Raw genomic sequence first — 7,931 nt, 5'->3', positions numbered from 1 at the left:
CAAAAACACTCCACCATCTGACAACTAATACATATTCTAGTACATTACTATAAAAACACAAACCATTTAGAAAAAACAGAAATTGGAACCACACATATTACAACTTAAGGTCTTTAGCCAAAATTGTGCCCAGAAACAAATTTGACATTTTAAAAGCTGTCACTGTTATTCAAGAAAGGTTGAAAAAAGAAAATCTAGCCATTTGAATGTGGAAAATAGAAAAAGATTGTAAGATACCTAAAATAAAGGAATAGAAGAGAGGTGCCTGGGTGTCTCAGTCCGTTGAGCGTCCAACTTTGGCTCAGGTCATGATCTCATGGTTCGTGAGTTCAAGCCTTGTGTTGGACTCTGTGCTGACAGCTCAGAGCCTGGAGCCTGCTTCAGATTCTGTGTCTCCCTCTCTCTCTCTGCCCCTTCCCCTCTCATTCTCTGTCTCCTTCTGTCTCAAAAATAAATAAAATGCTAAAAAAAATTTCAAATAAAGGAAAGGAAGAAGATAATAGAGGTAAAAATTCCAAATTAATAAAATTAGGGATTGGTCAACAAATTCAAGCACTTTATATGTGAGAAAAATAAGCACAATAGTCCATATCTGAAAAATTAAACAAAGAAAAAAATAAAAACAACAACACAAATTTAGAACCTGTAAAGTGAGCGACAACAAAGACAGAGGGAACCATAAACAGATTGGCATAAACTTACATATGCAACTTTCACACGTATGCAAGTCTATGCTAATAGATTTCAAAATCTGGCCATTCTCTGAAAAAATGTAAATTTCCAAAATCAAAACTAGAAATACCACGATGTGCTAGTAAAGCAATAACGAGAACTATCAAAGAACTACTTCCCGTTAAGGCTCCAGGACCAGATCATTTACTAAAAGAGTCTTTCAGATTCTCAAAGGAATAAGATTCACACCCTGCATATTTGTTCCGGGACACATAAAAAGGCAATTTCTCCATTCATTTTGTGATCCTTCCCTTCATTTTCTTTTGCCCCTATCTTTCACCATTTATTTATTTTATTGGTCTTTTACACTCAGTTAACCTCATATTCTATCAAACTTGCAGCCTCACAAAAATCGTTTCAAAAGTGATTTTGCTTCTGAGGAGTTTGAATACACCGTGACACAGGTTTATAGAGAAGAAAACAAGAAAATGTTTTCCTCATCCTTTTCAGAATCCAAACTTTCAATAATGAGTATCTATAATGTGGGTGACTCTCTCCTGTTTTAACACTGACAAAACCTTATCCTGGTCTTTCTATATTTTAATTTTAATACATAACTTTTGGCTTAGTTTAGTTTATTTGGTGTCCTTCCCTCTTAAAAAAAATCTCTGCTCATACTCAAAGGTGTAGGCCAAAATCTTGATGTTGCAATTCTTATATCTGCAATGACTTTATAACCATGAATGCTGTTCCTTACCAATATTATTTTTTCTGAATACCAGCTGTTTAATATTCAGGACCATCCCTCTGTAAACAAGTCAGAGCTATATGAGAAAATGACAAAAACGGCTTGACTTTAGGAAGAAGGTTGCCATCATGCCAGGCCCACTCGCTGGAAACAACCTGGAAACCTATGAAATACTTCCAATTTGCAGGACTGTATTCACCAATGTCAAGGGCAAAACTATTGAAAGGAAAATCTTGCCACCATTCTTCCCTGTTGGGCCCCTTCCATGGGGGGAGGTGGGAGGAGTCCTTTGTCTCCCCATCCACAATGATGTGAATCCTTCTGGGGCACCTGGGTGGTTCCGTGGATTAAGTGTCTGACTTTGGCTCAGGTCATGGTCTCTTGGCTTGTGGGTTTGAGCCCTGCATCGGGCTTTCTGCTGTCAGCATGCAGCCTGCTTCAGATCTTCTGGCCCCTTCTGTCTCTGCCCCTCCCCTACTGGTGTTCTCTCTCTGTGTCTCTCACAAAAATAAATAAATAAACTTTAAAAATGATGAATCCTTTCAAAAGGGAAAGGACTCAGTTTTGCTTTGTTTTTAATTCAATGCAATCAAAATCATTCATTTTGGAAGCTGTCAGCACCTGGAACACTAATAGGCATTCATTCCCTTCCCTTTGCCTCCTTTGAATTTTGTTACCAGGGAACTAACTGCATTGAAGTAAACACACACACACACACACACACACACACACACACACGCATGCACGCATGCACGCATGCACTTACGCACACTCTTGTAGTTTGAATGAAGGTACAACTTAACGTTTTGTTCCTTGGAGCTCAGCACAGTACCTAGTACCTAGTTTATACTTAATAAATGTAATTTGACACTAAATAAAATCAAATTGAATTGAATTTAGCTAAAATAGAGGTATAAAGACAAAGCTTTGGGAGCAACAGGGAAGGTTCTAATTCTGCCCAGGAGCATTAGAAAAAGTCCAAATAAAAATAACACAAAATGTGTTTGGAGGAGTCAAACACCCCATTTTGACAATGCAATTTAATTGCATGGAGCAAACATTTATTTAATTTTAATAATAAATGCTTACACATTTTTGCACAGCATTTTAATCTTTGAAACCCTTCCAGGCACTAAATAATTGAATTTTCTAGATTACATTCTTCAAAAATCATCCACATTGATTTAATGTTCCCAACAGAGCAGTTAAATGAAAATGTAAACAAATTAAAGCAGAGACAGCACGGAGCTCAGACTCAGGTCTGTTATTCAGACCACCCACTACCCACGAGGTGGCACCAAGAGGAGACGGATGGCCCTGATTCTGTCTGTAAGAAATGGAAGCCACCCACATAAGTGCACACACCAATGTCACCTTGTCATATGCACAAGGGAGATAAGCAAAGCAGACACTCAGATCAACAGCATCCAAAGATCAATCTGGGCTATACTTCTCAACACCCACTTTCTATAGTCACTTCTTTCCTAGTAAACGAAAGAGCTTCTAGGAACAATGTTGATCTTTGAAGAACTCTCGAATCATGGGAAGTGAGGTTTCTACACTGGAATATACACGTGCTAGGATGTATGTGTCTGTAAACAGATGCTGAATGGGACTTGTCTGGTGGTCCATCGGCAGCTTCTTTAAGAAAGACTAGAAATCAAAAAGAGTAATTAGAGGAAGTTATCGAATGAAAGAGAAAAATCTCCTTCCCACTCCAGGCCAGAAATGGGAGGGCACTGCAAGCCTTCCCCCCTGCCCCCTCCACGGAGGCTGGGTTGTCCTCAAGAAGACCGTGGGAGGGCAGAGAAAGGGGAAAGAAGAAGGAGACACAGGTCCTTCCCTGCTGGGTCTCTGAGCCGAGAGGGTGAGGCCAGAAGGGGGGAAGGAAGAAGTCCCTGTTTGAACGGGAGACTGAAGCTTTGATTTAGACAAGAAGAGACACTTTAACCCTTGCAGAGGAGTCGTAGCTACTTAAGTGAGATTATTCTTATACCCGAAGCCACTTATAAGCAATGAGATGTGTCCACTACACCATCAGGGTCAGAGGACCAAGATCTAGCAAAGCCACGAAAGGAAAGAGAAATAGCACCGTGTCCTGTTTGTATCCACTGAGCTCATTCTCTTTAATAAACTAGTTACACAGGGTCACCTCATTTGTCCTAACATGGTCAAACAAAAACACTATTCCATAGTTGATTCCTTTAGCGGCTTTAATGACCTGGTTGGCTTACCTACGTGGTAATCCGAATAACGCTACAAAAATCAAGTCAGAGAAACAGCCACACGAAAGGTTGACCGAACGGCCGTGGATAGCTGCAGCTTTAGACTTCTCTCCCTTTTTTCTCCTAACTCTCAATACAACTGGATAATAAAATGTAGACCAAGCTGTCATTAACATGACATTAGGACTTGTCTGGATAATCAAAACCTGGCAGACATTCAGTGTAACTGTTGTTTTAAACACACACGTTTCTACTCAGAAACAGGCGAAGGGACTAACCTCAGTGATAAGCAAGGACCAAGTTTAGCTGGAAAACAGATTTCGGCCTAGCCTTCAAAAGTCCCAGCTTCAGCCACTTTTGAAAAGGACAAAATGCTTAAGTGATGACAACCCGCCCAGGTGATTGTGAAAATGGTCTCTTGATTCGGAATCGCTGAGATGACCAGTTCTCCTCTGTCACCTGCCAGGGGTGGCTGTGAACTGTGAACATTTTCTCTTGTTGACAGGGTTGGTCATCCAGACCACACCAAACCAAACCCCTACATTGATCAGGAGATGGCTAAGTGGATCAACCAGCAAAATTCGGAATGCTTGTAATTGCATGATCATGACTGACCCTATAATAATAAAATGGCTCACAATTTGAACTTATAATCCCTACTTACTTCATAAAGCCCTAGCATTTTAGAGGCAAGATTATCTATTTGCAAGGCTTCTGCCCAACTCGTGTAAGAGGATTCTGTTATGGTTAAACTGGAAATAAAATGGGAGTTTTAATGTGATTATAGGTCAGTGGTTTTTGAATTGTTAATGTATAAAAGACCCCAGAGGCATATGCTGAATATACAGTCTGTGAAAGACAAAATTAAATAAACAAAAAGCAATCTGCAAGCTGGAAAACATTTTTTTGTTCTCTTGGAGCGTTATAACACATGTCCTCTAGCATCCAACTTAACAGGGCCGAGCTGGCGCCACAGAGAGGAGGCAAGTAAATTAATTTCGCTTCATAGGCCCCGAACTAGAAGAAAACGGTTTGTGGAAAAGCTTTTCAAAATTGAAAATATGAACCACAGGGGTAGACACATGATTCCCCAGGGGCATGGAAGTTCCTGAAAATGAGATTCATCCTAGTGATACAAAAAGATAATGAAGATGACATATATTTATGTATGTGTTTATTTACATTTGTTCTAGCCTACCCACTTCTAGAAAGAAATGCAGTGAATGAGAAAATCTTAGAGAACAAGGGAGATATTTTCAGTGCGGGCAGGCAGTGCTTTGAACATATCTGTCAGGCTGTCACACTAAGTATGCTACCGAGGAGAGGTCTTACACACAGCTTCCCCTTTTGCAGTTCAAGGATGACCTTGGCCGTGGTAACCCATTTCCTTATTTTCTTGACTCTTGGCCCCTGGTCGCTCATTTAGGCCACTAATTTCTCACCCTAAGATGCCTATCTGGTAACAGCTGTCCAGAGGAGAGAGCTGACCCTGCCCCTCAGTGTCGTTAAACACACACACTGGAAACTCTGAGAAGAAACACACACATCTCTCTTCTGCAGCAGCCTGGCGATGTGAAACTTTGTCCCAGCTACCCCTCTGAGTTAATGGTTTGAAACGAGAGACACGGATGGGTTTGGCTGCAAAACTTATCAAAAATGGCTCTCAGATTCCCTGATTCTCCAGCACTAACTGGGTATCCGAACGACACTAACCACTCAGAGTAGTTAGCATGAGATCACCCTCGCCTCAAATACCAGCGCAAATGGGATGCCCAGTCTGCTCACACTTCCTTCTGACTTGGCTATACATTCTAGGGTTCCCAGAACAACTCCCAGAATCGAGGGAAATGCTATACTTACTACTACAATTTATTATAAAGGGTACAAATGAACAGCCAGATGAAGAGTTATAGAGGGTGAGGTCCAGAAGAGCCTGGCAGCCTACAGGAGTCTCCATCCCCCTGGAGTTGGGGCACACCATCCCCCTGGCACATGGAGGGGCTCACCAACTCGGAAGATCCGTAGGCTCCCTCATCTGGGGGTGTGGATGGAGGTTTCATCATGTCAGCACCATTGAGTAAACCCTTGGCCATGACTGAATTCAAACTCCAGCCCCTCTTCCCTCCTCAGGGTCAGGGAGCAGGGCTGAGAGTTCCAACCCCCTGATCGTGGCTCAGCCTTTCCGGCCACCAACCCCCATCCTGAAGCTGTCTAGGGACTCGGCCAAAAGCCACCTGATTAGCAGAAGCTCATTATAAAAAACAAAAGAAGCACCTGTCACCGTTGTCGCTCAGGAAATTCCAAGGGCTTTAGGGGCTCCGCACCAGGAGCCTGGGACAGAAGTCAAATATATTATTTCTTATCTAGCATTAAACCTCAAAGGGCTGTGAGATCCTCTGATCCAGACCAACTATCCCACAGTAAGATCGCATAAGGCCCATTTCCTTTTCACCTCCGCAAACCCCCGGCATATACAGTAGAGATTTCAGTTTTGTTCCAACCACATTTCCTACAAGTCGATTCTGAATGTTAGTCCCTGCCAGGGAGCTAGTTCATCCCATGGGCTCACACGAAAGGGCGCGGTCCCTGCTTTATCCCATTCTATCCCCTGAACTATGCTCTGCAACAGGACCCATTTTCCAGATGAGGAACCTGAGGGCGAGAGAAGTCAAGGAGGGTCCAGGTCACATGCTAGGAAGCTGTGGAAATGTCACTTGAGCTCTCAGGTCTGTGTAACTCCAGGGTTTGTGCTCTTTTCTTGGTACCGCTCTGCCTCCGAGCCACCACAACGGAGCAGACCCCTGTGGAAGGACCCACTGGCTCAGGATTAAAGTAACCCGCAAGGACCACAAATTACAGGAGTTAGGCGTGTCTTCACAATCGATGCCTCCCCTAGTGTGGTGCCAAGGGGGACATCTTCGGCTCCCATGAGTGGGCACTTTGAGTTATTGACACTATATCACGGATGCAACCACACACAAAAAGTTATATGATCAAAATAAATTGTTTTTAAAAGTAAAGTTTCCCTTCAAAATAAAACCTCATTAATTCAGATGCCACTAATTCAAAGTCAGTGTTACATTAATAGGAACCAGGCTGAATTTTACCTTTGCAAACACTTTCCTAGTAAATCAGAAAATTAATTGCATAGTTGTGTGAGATTTATTATATTCATTATCAGGTTCCCGAGCACTATATTATTCTCAATTAAAATTCTGCAATGCTATTTTGACTATTTTCATCATCTTTGTTATTTTCAGTCCATACTTGGCAATATATAGTTCTCAGTGTATGTAATATATAGATACTAGAAATATTTATGCAGCTTGTATTTGTTTACTTTTACAAAATTTGCATAATCAATTTAGCAAGCTTATATTGTTTAATGCTTGTGTACAGAAAAATATATACTTTTGAGGTATATTCTATAGAATCCTTACAAAGAATGTGGTTCGGGAGGTTATTTCCTAGGTAATGACATCATTCATAATAAAAACTGCAAGACTTATAAGCCTCCAGTAGCACTGGGACTTAAAAGTTATTTAACAGTAAAGCTCTAGGGAGATCCTAAAGGTTCTTCTAAGCTATAAATATGCACCATTGCTTCACATGTGTGAACCCAATGGTCTTCTCTATGGAGTACTTGCTAGACTAAAGGGGTTTTCCCCCCTTGTTTCAGGTTCAAGTGAAGGTCCATGGTCAAGCCAATGAACCCACAAGGACATCTTCCTCTGCATGGAACGGAACATAAATACATTTGAAGTCCACCACGTGGGCTTTCCTATCTGCTCTGCTCCTCTAAAAAACCTGTGCATCCTATCCGGCTCTTAACAGTGTTCAAAAGTTGCCGACAGTAGTGACTGAAGTATAGGTTGACCCTACAGCAATCCACTGACATGGAGGCAGATTTTGTAAAAATCAAAATGGAATTTACTACCAGTGGCTTAGAATGAAACAAAAAAGGGAATGAAGAAAAAATTTGGTGGGAAAAATTTCCGTGGATTCAACGCAGGTGCCACGGAGCCGCTCAAGGGGCGCAGAGGAGGCGAGCACCGCAGGTGGGACCCATGCTGGCCAGTGGACTCACCCGTGAGGCCGCTGTCCTACCTTCGGCCATCTCAGCCCGGCATTACGGAAGAACCTCAGGAATTCAGGGTCACCGGATTCGGAATCTGGGAGCCTTCATAAAACCGGGAAACATAAAGACTGAGGGATCTGAGTGAGTACATTACCCAGTGTTCTCATTTCACGGATGGTACAGATGAGGACACAGAGGACAGAGAGCT

The sequence above is a fragment of the Suricata suricatta genome, chromosome 14, assembly GCF_006229205.1.
Source record: "Suricata suricatta isolate VVHF042 chromosome 14, meerkat_22Aug2017_6uvM2_HiC, whole genome shotgun sequence".
NCBI lineage: Eukaryota > Metazoa > Chordata > Mammalia > Carnivora > Herpestidae > Suricata > Suricata suricatta.
The sequence above is the reverse complement of the archived record's forward strand: the minus strand, read 5'-3'. Positions refer to the sequence as shown.